Source organism: Strix aluco, chromosome Z, assembly GCF_031877795.1.
Source record: "Strix aluco isolate bStrAlu1 chromosome Z, bStrAlu1.hap1, whole genome shotgun sequence".
Classification (NCBI taxonomy): domain Eukaryota; kingdom Metazoa; phylum Chordata; class Aves; order Strigiformes; family Strigidae; genus Strix; species Strix aluco.
The window spans coordinates 4,622,425-4,635,606 of NC_133971.1; the positions used below are offsets into that span (position 1 = coordinate 4,622,425).

Genomic DNA, 13,182 nt, shown 5'->3' on the forward strand with positions numbered 1-13,182 from the left:
GTCGTATCCCTACCCTCCCTGATCAAGAGTCCCTCCCCACCTTTCCTGTAGCCCCTTTAAGTCCTGGGAGGCTGCTCTAAGTTCTCCCCGGAGCCTTCTCTTCTCCAGCTGAACCCCCCCAACTCTCTCAGCCTGTCCTCACAGGGGAGGTGCTTCAGCCCCCCGAGCTTCTTCATGGCCTCCTCTGGCCCCGTTCGAGCAGGTCCGTGTCCTTCTGATGTTGGTGCCCCCAGAGCTGGACACAGCACTGCAGGGGGGGTCTCACGAGAGCGGAGCAGAGGGGGAGAATCCCCTCCCTCAACCTGCTTGCCACAATTCTCTGGATGCAGCCCAGGAGACAGTTGGCTTTCTGGACTGTGGGTGCAAATTGCTGGCTCACAGTCAGTTTTCCATCCACTAATACCCCTAAGTCCTCCTCCGCAGGGCTGGTCTCAATCCACTCATCGCTCAGCCTGTATTTGTGTTTATAATTGTCTCAACGCATTTGCAGGACCTTGCCCTTGGCCTTGTTGAACTCCATGAGGTTTGCATGTCCCACCTCTCCAGCCTGTCCAGGTCCCTCTGGATGGCACATCCCTTCCCTCAGCGTGTTGACACACAATTTGGCATCATCAGCAAACTTGCTGAGGGTGCCTCGATCCCGCTGTCCATGTTGCCAACAAAGATGATAAACAGCGCCAGTCCCAATCCCAACCCCTGAGGAATGGCACTCTCACTGCTCTCCACTTGGACATCGAGCTTTTGACCACAAGTCTTTGAGTGTGACCATCCAGTCAATTCCTTGTCCACCGAATGGTCCATCCATCAAATCCATATATATTTTATCCATATGTATTTTATCCATAAATATTTTATATAATTTATATATAAAAAAAAATCCTCTCGAAGCATGGACACAAGCTTCAGTCACTGGAATGTGGGAGAGGATATCAGAGTAGTGTTTTCTGCTGAAATGGATTTTTAAAAATATAAAGATAAACGGAAAAGAAGCTACATGATATTTTTATTGCTGTGACAGTCAGGATTGAGAAGGATATATTAATAAGATATGATAACTACTGAAATTAGAATTCCTGGTCTCAGTCTTTTGTCACCATCTGGAGTGTTCCTATGAATAGTGATGATGTCATACTGCTGTGAAAGTTATGAGGTCAGATGTGTTCATGCGTTTAGTAAGGCAAATGTAATCCTGCCAAACAGTGCAAAATCAGGAGGCAACTTTGTACATGATTATTCACTATAAGACCCAGATGTTAATATTAAAGAGAAAATGCTCAGGAGTATTTTTTCCACCTTTATCATCAGTACTCTCAGAATACAACAGGAAGGTCTTCTCCAACCATAACCATTCACAGATTAGCATTCAAATTATTATTTGAGCATGAGAAAAGTTTGCTTACTGCCTGGCCTGGGATTCTGTATATACTGAAACGTGCAAAATGCAGTCAGAGGTCTGACAAACAAGGTTCTCTTTCATGGAACAGACTCTTTTCAGATGCTGTTGCAGCACTGAAGCTTCACCAATAGTTTCTCTGACATCAAGAAATATTCTGGCATACAGCTAAAGATACCATCAGTCTGGCTTTAGAGAAGAGAGAAACAAAGTGTCACCACAGTGCAGAGGATCACACTGATATATTTCCCTTCAAATCGAATAAAAGAGTAATTATATTTCTTTAATGACAATATATAATTTGTGTCCAGGAAAGGGAAGATGAAAATGACATTAAAGTAAGTCTAAATCTGTGGTCTAAAGCTACACCTGTTATAAATCAAGACATCAATAAGTGTCAATTTTCTTGTTTTGAATGAACATTAATATCCCAATATCATCATCATCATCATCACCACCATCACCATCATCATAGCTTTTGACTGATTTTTGTCCTCCTCTGGATCTCAGACCATTCTTAATAAGCCTGTTCACTGAAAGCATGTTTGCATTCAAATAATGCAACAGGCAGAGTCAAGGCACTTTTCTATAAGAGCCTAAGGTCTTTATGGTGTCAAGAAACTGTCTGGGGTACACCTGACATAGTGGAGCAAGATCTCAAATGCATTTTCTTTCATAGTTTGAACAGAGTGCCTGCACTGGCTGAGTCCATATCAAAGAGATATGTCTTCCAACTCATGGACACAAACACTCCTCACTAATATGATAGGTTGTATGCTGAGGATGCAAAAAGCCAGATTCCTTGGTTACATCTTGCTGTTCTTTACATTGCCTGTTCCAGATCTGAAATTGCAAGGTTGCTTACAAGTGCAATAAATTTTTTCTCCTTTAGATAAAGCAGTTATAATGTCACCAACTCTAGATGATACCACTCATTTTCTTTATGTCAGTGGAAATTTATCAACATACAAACCAATTCTGTGCAGATTTGATCTAAATAGTCACATTAGCCTGGAAACACTTTTTTCTTTTAGGTTGTTATATGGTCTGGATTGCAGCACACAACCTGAGACAGAGGAACTAGGGACACCAAATCAAGAGGCAAAGCCCTAGCATAATCAATATCTAAACAAACACAAGATGAGATCAATCTATGGCACATTGTTCATTCATTTGATTTGGCAAGTATCTTCCAACCACCAGTAACATTTGTCAGTTTCTGCAGATCTGTTATTAATGTCTTTATTATTTGCTTAATTGAAGTTAGACTCTGTCATTAGCAGCTCCATCTTGTGTCATTCAGACCTTTCAAATGAATTTGTCTTTGGTGTGAATAATGATATTCCCACTCTTCAAGACAGACTGAATAGCAATCAAATGAACCTTTTAAAACAGTATAATGGTTTGAAGAATCAACCCTCCCCTTTCCACCATCAACTTTCTTATTATTTCTACTTCCAAGAGACTGCTGTTTTCTAGACCAACTCATAAAGTTCCTAGTATGGACAGTGGATAATCATGGTGCTTACGGAAATCTGATGAGATAAAACTGGGGTATGAAAGAGTCTGCAAAACCCACAAACCACAGAACTTCATGTTTTCTAACCAGCTAAGCTTGTTAATAGTTTTGGCACCTTAATGAAGGATGGTATAAATTCACAGCACCCTCCTTGATTATCAGTGAACGACTATTATTTCATCAACCTCATCCTTCAGCATTGACAAAACTTTGGCTACCAGTATAGTTTAAGCTCATATCCAGTAGGAATATTCATCAGTTAGCCACATGCTTTTATCCCAGGATGTGCATGTGTAGGTACAATATCTGAAGAATTGCAACACAGGCAACAACAATTCTTCAGCAGTCCATTTCTCATTTAAACAAATCAAACAAACAGTTGAGAGTAGTTCTTAATGACCAATGTCAGCAGTTTCTCTCTCATGATTGCAGAGATGCTAGCTCTTTTCACCATAACAGTCATCCATCTAAAGCATCACTGATATATCTTATTTTGTGTTCCCGATCCTAAATACTTTCAATTTTTCATACACTAATATGAAATCCTGAACACCTTCACAAATCAAACCTCTATTTTCTTCTTTCTCATGTTTAGTAAACAGTAAATTCAGTTCACCCTTACTCTCATCATGCCTATTTTACTTTTTCTTTTTTTTGTACATACAATGTTCCTTCTAAAACTAAGAGTATAGACAGCCCAAAAGTGTATGATTTATTGGTTCAAAACTGTGTATTTTTCTAAGCCTTCTTCCACCTATTATTTAATAATAGTTTAATTTGCAAGGTTTCCAGCTCTTCATGACTTTCAAATTAGCTATACCTCTTTTTCCTGTTCATCTAAGTTAGGACATATTTATAAATGCAGTTCATCTACTCAGCCATTTTACAATTCATCACTGATTTCCCTATTCTACCTCATTTATTAATGGGTCTATTTATCTAGTGTTTGCACTGATATATCTGAAACCTCTTTGTAATTCCCACAGAGTGTTGCATTATTCTGACAACTGACTTTGTAAGTGGAATATGGGCTTTATGTGCACACTCACTAATTCTATATCAAACCTTAAGCACAAAATCTACCCAGGCTTATGAATGAAAATTGCCAATGCTCTGCCACAACCTGCTGAGTTTTCAACACAAATTCAACATTTTTATTTCCCATCCAGGCAAATGAAACTTTGACGCTCAGCTCACACTGTCTTCCTCATCTTCATGCCGTATCATCAACGTAAATTTGCCTCATGTTGAGATGGAGACGGAATTCCCACTGACTGATGTACATGAAGGTGTAAATCTAGTTTATAACGTCTTAATTTTTGGAGACAGTGCAGGAGGAGAGGAGAATCCATTTTGACTTTCAGATCCTATGTTAGCTTCTGGAGGTTAGAAAACAATTGTTTCACTTGCATGAGAAACAAGCAAACCAGGAGTTACTGAAACACAATAAATAAATTTTTTCTTAAAGCACTTTTTCTGCATTGCAGAGAATGGCTTTTGACACACTAGGAGTTTATTTTGCTTGTCTATTTCTATTTTGTTGACTTTATGTTCACTTTTTGTACCTTATTAAGACTAGCTCTTATTCCCTACCATTTTGTTAATCTGTCTCAACACATTTAACCTAACTGACCCAAATACCAAAAACCTCGTCAGCTTTTCCAAAGAAATATATTCAGTGCACCCACATGCTCCAGAGATTTGCATGGTGTCACCTAATGACACACATTAAAACTCAGATTTTGCACTGAGCTGGGATCTTCAGGGAGCCATTTCTGATCTCCCTTATATCATTATAATTCCAATGAGGTTAAATTTATCCCAGTATAAGAGAAAGAGTGAATCTTGTCCTAACCTTCTAAAAACCCAATTTAGCAATATAGACAATTTCTGAAACACAGATTTTTTTTGGTCATGTAAAATACTGTTCTCCTGAATCAGAAGCCAAGTATTATACACTCCATTTAAATCATACAGAACAACTAGATATACTCTTAAAAATCTATTATGGTAACAGATTTTCTTAATGTTTGCATTGAAACCTTAAAATCCCAATATCCTACCTGATATTACATACCAGTCAGAAATAAAGTTTTAATTTGTTTTAAAGTCTGAGCTGCAAACCCAACAGCTTTGGCAATAGAAAATCTCATTAACCAGCCTCTCTTGCAAACTAGAAATGGATCTATGGGACAGTCTTATGTTGTTCTAGTTCTCATGAGGTTTCTTTACACATAATTTTTAAAATTAATGTAAATTCTAGGGGAATAAGAAGCTCTGAAACAAGTCTATTACCTTGTTACTGAAACCCAGTTGAATGTGAAACCTCACAGATTATGAAAGAGTTTTATGAAATGCTACAAATCAGAATTCAAACAACAGAAAAAATGGGATACTTAATTAGTGGTAGAGAAAATATACTTTCTCCTACTGATTTAACAGCTCCCCACATCAGCATACAACAGAACTAGTCAGTTTTGAAGATGCTCTTGATAAATTAAGACTTTAACAATATAGAAGGGTTCAGTAAGGTGAGACCTAGGGGTTCAGAAAAAGAGACAAATTGGTTGCTCCAGGTACTGCTTCACTCCTGTTTAAGGGATATTTCAGCTGGAACAACAGCATGGAATTGAGCTGCTGTGAATGCTGCACTGCAAAGGGAGTTGTGCCAGATTTATCCTTTTCATTCTGCAGAATTTTTCTGGGAAATGGTGAAATTTGAGCAAGATTGCACAATACAGCTGTGTCACCATATCTGCATTTTCTTAACACCCCACCCCCCCACACCTCCCCCCCAGTTTTTCATCACAAATTTTGCATATTTTGATGACCAATTAATTTCTATTCAGGAACTCATTTTGCTGGAAATATCTTGATGAACACTCAACAGAAACTATTATTTGTCAGAAAAAAACCCAGATGCAGAATAATTTAGAATGCTCAAATATAGAAGTAACTCCATCTCAAGACCCCAAAAAAAGATGGAAAAATATTTATTTGGCTCTGATGTGGACTGAAACAAAAAATAAAAATAAAAAGAGGAAGCAATTTCAAAACAAAATAATTTATTTTTCACACAACAAATATTTCCTTCATGGGGTACCATCAGGTGATAGAGGAACTTCTGAGAGGGAAGGGACAAAGTGAAACCATATAGTGTTGAATTTTTAAACAGGACAAACATTTTGAACTAGACCTGCCTTTCTAAACACTCACAGAAACACAATTCTGGGATTATTTGGTTGAGAAAGGAAGCTCAACTCTTGCTGGTATTAATTCGTGCGTTTCATGATGGGATTTGACTGTGGGTACAAGTAATGGCAATGAATTTTTGACAGAAGGTAGGTAAGAATTAAAAATAAATATATGCATTAAAATGTGCATGTCTTTGTCTTTAGCTTTCAGGAATGGGAACAGACAACCCCCGTCACTTTCATGGGAGGTGATCAGAGCTGCATTGTCTCCCGAGATTTCCTCTGTGGCTCATCACATGAGATGAAAAAGAACCCATAATCAGAAGGGTTTACATAAGAAACACATAGAATTTACAGTGTTTCTCCACAAATGTCCTAACCAGAAAAATGAGGCAAAAAGAAGTCCTATACTTTTTTGAAAGGGAAATCTTCCCATGATCATTGTAAAGCTTACTTGACATGTATTGTGACTGAATGATGTGTTTCGCCTTTGTTTTCCTGTGAACAGTATCCTCCTAACTGTCCATGGCAAATGAATTAACACATTTTTCTCCCCTCTTTTTTCACACAGCAGTGTGAATGTTTGCATTCCGGGAATGACCTTAAAAAGGAGGGACTCGTATGTACAGGCTAGTAATTATAATAGCAGTAAAGCTGTTACATTGCAAAGAACGGGGGTCAGACAATTTGTACAGATGCAAGAAAGCTGAACAAAGTGTTCCAGGAGAGCAGCTGCACTAAACCAATAATTGAACTCGTGATAAACATTCAAGAAGAGTTTTGATCTGAGAAACTTTCAAAAAGGGAGAAACCTGAGAAAGCCTGAGGAAGGTTCCTGAGATTATTCATGCAAATTGTTTGAAGAATTTGCTGCAGCCGTCATGAACTTCTGCATGTGTTTGTTTTTCAGAAACACTCATTCAATCACATTTTACTTGCATGAGTATCTGCAAAAAGTGAGTTTCACACCCGTGTGCACAAATATTTGAAGAAAATGAATGGCAGATCCATAGCTGTGTATTCATGCAAGAAAAGCCCATGCGCTAATCTAATCAGGCAACTTACACAATGCCATGAGACAAATCTGCCCAATCACAAAGCACCTAAACATTAAACCATGAGTATAAAGAACGATCCATTTTTTGAGCCGTTCAAGGGGACATGGCAATAAACTTTGCCAAAATGCTAGTGAGGATGTCACACCAAATCAAACTGAAAAAAATAAAATGAGGATATTCCACAAGCAGCAAAAGGAGCTAATTTCATTGAATAAAATATTAATTGTGAATTATTCACTAAGCATTAATATTTGGTTTATAATTGATACTGAATAATTTAGTTCTGCAACCATGGAGGAATCCATGAAATGCTTTATTTATATTTTTAAATATATCTTAACTCTTAGATTTATAACTGTTTCAGTAGCTTGAGAGTTTTAAATTATCTTCATTTTCCAGAAAATTTATCACAAGACTGCATCAGGAAGATTCCTCTCCTGCAACTGGGAGTCTCTCTCCAGAGAGTGGGATAAGTCTCAGCAGATTCAGAAAGGAACAATATCTCATCTTCTTATTCTCCTTATCCTCTGCTTTTCCTTTTCTACGTTGCATTATGCAATTAGTTGGGGGTTTTTTGTTTGGATTTCTTTTCAGCATTTGCATCTCCCATATATTTTTGTGTCTTTATACAAGCGATGCCGTATTTTTCATTATTTACCCTACTCTTTGGTAGCAAGTGTTTGCATTGAGATAAATAATAAGAGATGCATTGAAAAATATTTTTAGATTAAAAAAGAAAGCACAGTACATGTTCAGTAAAACACTCATGGCCGTGATGAAATCCCCAAAAAGCGAACGGAAATGAGCTTTTGTGTCATACAGACACTGCTCTTCTTTCATCCACATGCTTACCTCAGGACAGAACTGCTAAGGATGGTTCCTGTGTCTTTCTGGGCTTCTCCAAATTTCTGTTGTTTTTACTGTCATTTCAGGACATCTGTTTACTGGAACGAAAGTTGTGCAAACTCTGGGTGAGCACAGTCCAGCACATATGGTACAGATACTTTGGACGCATGATTCTGAGCAAAAACCCTTCGATTTTCTATTTAAATGCCAAATTTTTGTATTTTTTACCACGAACCCTGAATGGAAGGCAATCAATTAAAATCCACAGGCAATTATTTTGATTTTCAATGTTGGCCCCTTTTGGGTTTTCTCTTCAACAATTAAACACAGCAAATATCCAGAGACTGTCAAAGGGGTAGTCACACCTCTTTGCTGATTTCCTCACATACTTTCTGTGTGATTTTGAGATGAAAGAGTAGGGACCCATTTTATTAAAATAACATAGTATGTTCGGGGCATAACGTGATGAGGGAGGAAAATACACAGCAGTAAGACCTTTCCCTCTGAGATGACATTTTAATGCTTTGGTAGCTGAGACTCCCATCTCTTTTGTCTATATAAATACAACCTTTAAAATTAGCCAAGTTTATAGCAGAGGAAAAATTTTTGATTTCTTAATACAAATGACTGGGAGACAAATACCGTATTTCTCTGTCTGTTACAAAATACTCCATTTTCTTGGAGAGATCATTTCAATAATCTGTTTCTAGTTTTCCTTGAAGACAGGACAAGTAATACCTTCTTGATGCAAGTAATATCAGGTTCAATTCTTTGCTGTTCGTAACATGTTCAGATAAGACAGTGATAAACCACACACAAAGACTCTTTTTATCAGGTCAAGTTCCCACTGACTTCGATTGAAGTTTGCTGAGATAAAGGTGGAAAATGAATAAAAAATATGACCTGTTATAAATAACAATTCATTTAAACCTTTTATTTAGGTTTATTTAATGTAGATTCCTCACATCTATGTGGTATGATCTCAGGAATGTGGGCTGGTTTTTTTTTTCCTCTTCTTTTCTTTTCTCCTCCTCTTTTTTTCCATGCACAATGCCCAGATTAATGGAGCTCTGAGTTATAGAGGGGTTATTATAATGCACTGAAGTAATGAATAATCATTTATGAGCAAAAAAAAAAGACCAGGAATATCTGAGGGATGATGCTTGAAGTGGTCTGTCTAAATCACACACTTGGATTATTGAAATACAGGTTTATAATATTTAAAAACCCTTTTGAACTGAAGGACATTAATTTCCTACTGAAGCTTACTGTGCCACAGTTTCATATATCAGGTCAGGATTTCAGTCAAAAGTACAGTTTTTGGGAAAGACTGTGTACAGCTAGAAGACATTTGCCCCCATAAAAGAATAGGGAATTCTTTTGTAAAATGGATGCTGCTAAATATATTAGATCAAAACAGCTGTCCCCTCTCCCCACTACAAGCCTGAGCTTGACTAGGTTGAACAAGATGTGACACCATGCGTGTTAGAGATAAACGTCTGTTCCAGGGGCTTTTTCCCATCATCAGACTCCCTTTTTCATAAGCTAATGATCCTCCAAAGTGCATGAAAAGCTTTTTTGTCACAGAACTGAAAACACCATATTTCAACGTCCTCATTCCGAGCAGAGCAACTATTTCTGACGATGGCACGTGCAAAGTGAATGTGTCCCCTTCCCAGGGAGCAAGCTTTATCCTCTCAGCAGCATCCCAGGAACAATGTGGGTGAGACACAGACATCTGGAGTAACACCACCATAGCTGCTGGTGGTTTGCTAGAGGGAGAGCCCTTCAGCAGCAAGATATGCCTCAACCAAATGCGTTCTTTAGCAGCAGATGTTGCTCTGCTGAAGGACAATGAGGTGTTTCTGCTTAGTTACAATACAATAAGTCATCGCTGCACTTACATAACATCATTCACTTCATAGCTTGAGCCAATTTTAAGAATTTTCATGAAACAAACCTTGCTCACTGAACATATTTAAGTCAGAACTGAGAAAAGTTAAGGGTACCAATGGGCTACAGTTTAGGAGAAACTTCACTGCTGATTTCACTATTTTCCTCTCAAGATATCAATGTCAATGGCCATGTAGTAATTACTTTGTTTTATAAATAATCAGAAACTGTCTCAACAGTAACTTCACATATAAACATCTTCTGTGAATGTATTGCTCTCAAGATAAAGTGTATTCCTATGTATGACACAAGAAAGATCACATCACAGGATCTCTCCTTACTTTTTTCATCAGCCATTTTCTCCCTGTTGGTTTCTCCTCCTCTACATAGTTTCTCTTCTCCCAAATCAAATCACCTCTCATCCTTACCTCTCTTTTAGTTACCACATCTCTCTGCTCCCCTTTATCATCACATTTCTCAGTCAGGCAATTTAATCCCCAAAGAATAGGAAGGGGTAGGACCAAGACTTAGAGTTTTCTCTTCAAAGCCTCCTGGCACAAAACCTGTTCTCATTTGAAAAAAGGAAATAAAAGGCTCCACAGGAACTCTACCATTTTTTTAAATAAGTGGCACAAGCCAATTAGAGAAATGCCTAAATCACACTTCAGAATGACAGAAATATTCAAAATGTTTTATGTTTCCAGGATTTTCTAACAGCATTTGCCAATCCTTTGAAATGTAGCTGAATATTAGGGGAAACATTTTGAAAAATAGGTCCTCAACTTGAATGCAAAATTACATACAATGCACAGTATATTTTAAAAATATACTCATTTTTTAATACAAAAGCCACTCATGCAAACAGGGTGCATAAGTATGAACATGTAGGGACAGGGTCCCTTCCCCAGCTTATGCAAAGTGACAGCATCTCACTGAAAACCAGTCCTGCTACCACGGAAGGTGACAGGAGAAAGGCTAAAATTTTGTTGTCAGCAACAGTGGCAACATCAGTATAACACTACAAGACTGCCAAAGCTGCTGTACCTTATACAGGTTGAACACTTCCCATGCACCTTAAAACTATTCTCATTCTTTCAGACTTGTTAGGAGACACCTTGAACGTGAGCACTGAACTTGTTCTGGGGACCTGCATCAGGTGCCTCTGCCCTCCCCTTCCAGCTGCCAGGGACAGGACTTGGCCCTCGTTTCAGATCCCCCTGACCTGCCTCAGGTCACCATACATAGTCTCAAAGACACTCATTTGACCTCTAGTAACATGATCCTCCAGATTTTGAGGGACCCCCTGAAGGCTACTATTGCTGTAAAGCAGGAGGAAGAGATACCTTATCCAGCGGTCCACCCTTGAAATGGCCCTGATTTGACAGATGCAAGCACCAAACCCCAAGGACAAACATCTCGTAATATAAACATAACTTCCAAAATGTCAGCCAGCAATTTATTAAGTATTCAGAGATCATTCAGATAATTTTGAGGTTGCATTGCATTATCAGATGGGTTTTTTTCCTTTTTTTTTAATCACAGAGAGTATTTATGAACAGTTATTCCCATGCTGTTCTCTCTTCTGATGCTTCAATTTCCACAAGATACACAAAACAGTATAATACCATGAACTAAAAATAGCACCAATAGGATATGAAAATGTTAGCAGACCATACTCACAATTCCCTATTGATTTTCCCTCCAATAATATAAGATTAATAGGACAAAGGGCATTAATGCAATACGATGGAGATCTCACAGTTAAAATACCAGACTATTACAATGCAATAACAGCTAACACTGCTGTATCATATCTGACTAGTATGGCTTCTGTATAATATGATGCAATAGTATGGCATAGTACATAAAGAATACAAGATAAATAAAAGTCAGAGTTTTCTTCTGTTGAAGAAAATGCTATAGGCATGCAATTACTGACCAAGAAAGGAAAATATTAAGGATTAAAATAAAATAAAACACATTTACAATTAAGCACACTATGATGGCTAGGCATTAACCGAAGTCATTTACTGTGGTTCAGTTTTATTATTTCTGAAGATGAGTCATAGGTGCTGAGACTATTATTATCATTTATATGATTGGGGCTTATGCGATGTTTCATTGTAAATAGAGCACACTTTTCACATCGATGAACCAGAGTTCATTGCAAGAGGGTTTCTCTCCATTATGAAAATCCGTATTGACTTAGCTGCAGAGCTGTCACCAAAGTGAAGCCAAACACAACCTAAGTAGGACTTCACCCATAAATATGACACATGTCACTATTTTATGACACTGGAACAGAAGCATCCTGGCTTCCAGCAATGTGGCTAAAGTTACATCAACAGTTTTCACAGCTGGGCACAGAAAACTGAAAAACTTAACAACACTCAAAATGTAAATATTAGCACCTGTTAGTGGTTCTAAAATTTTTCAAATTTTTTACTCGTTAGGCCTGTTTAGGAAATTATTTTCACTTACTTGCCATAAGAAGTTCTGACATGGCCAGTATTTTCACAACACAAGGAAGTTTAAAAGCTGGTCAGCATGAACATGTTTTGTTGGATTTTCAGGTACCTATTTACAACTCAAACTCAGTGTGATTATATGCTTATGCTCCAAGTATGTGATACAAATACCTGCTAATGTTGGAAAATGGTCAAAGCCCAGGCACGAAAGATCATTGTCAGCGTACTACCAACAATTCCACTAAAAAAAGAGAAAATCCCATAAATTATTTTACTGGACACTTTTTCACAGTACAATTTTTAAAAGTCATCCAATACTATTACTCTGGCTTTCTGATCAGATAAAAACACTGCTGCCAACAAACTGTCCACAGGCTCCAGTAGTCAAAGAAATAAATCTAGATATAAAGATATGGTCTGGGATTGTATTTAGTGCTGTGCTTCTATATATGTTTGTATTTTGCTGAGGCAAATATTGCAAATTTTGAAGGTGGTGCTGGAGTCTGTTCTGTAAAATATTTTCATGAAATTCTCAGCTAAAGAGTAAACATTTTACTACACAACAAGGAAAAGATTTCTTAACTACTTTTAAATTTCAACAACATAGCATCCTGTCAAAAGTTAACCACTAGGTGTTTTTAAAGTGTCTATTGTGCAGGTGTTTGGGGAATGCTTGTTTAATTTCAATAAATGTCTTAACTGACTGTAAAATAATAATATAATACTATAGAGCTATTCACTGTAATAAGTGGTCTTGTGACAAGAACATCTCTGAGCTGCTATATCATACTGCTATTTGAAGAGAAAAAGA

At 37.5% G+C, this 13,182-nt stretch overlaps 1 long non-coding RNA gene across 1 annotated transcript in view; it reads right to left on the reverse strand.

Annotated features, from left to right (window-relative positions):
- The window catches only part of LOC141917900 (uncharacterized), a 64,863-nt gene extending 52,264 nt beyond the window's left edge, over nt 1-12,599 (reverse strand). Inside the window, exons 1-2 of the long non-coding RNA XR_012621512.1 lie at nt 12,543-12,599; nt 8,017-8,108 (exon numbers count right to left, since the gene is read on the reverse strand). This is a non-coding gene — a long non-coding RNA (uncharacterized LOC141917900). The remainder of the gene's footprint in view (nt 1-8,016; nt 8,109-12,542) is intronic.
- Between the last annotated feature and the right edge of the window lie 583 nt (nt 12,600-13,182).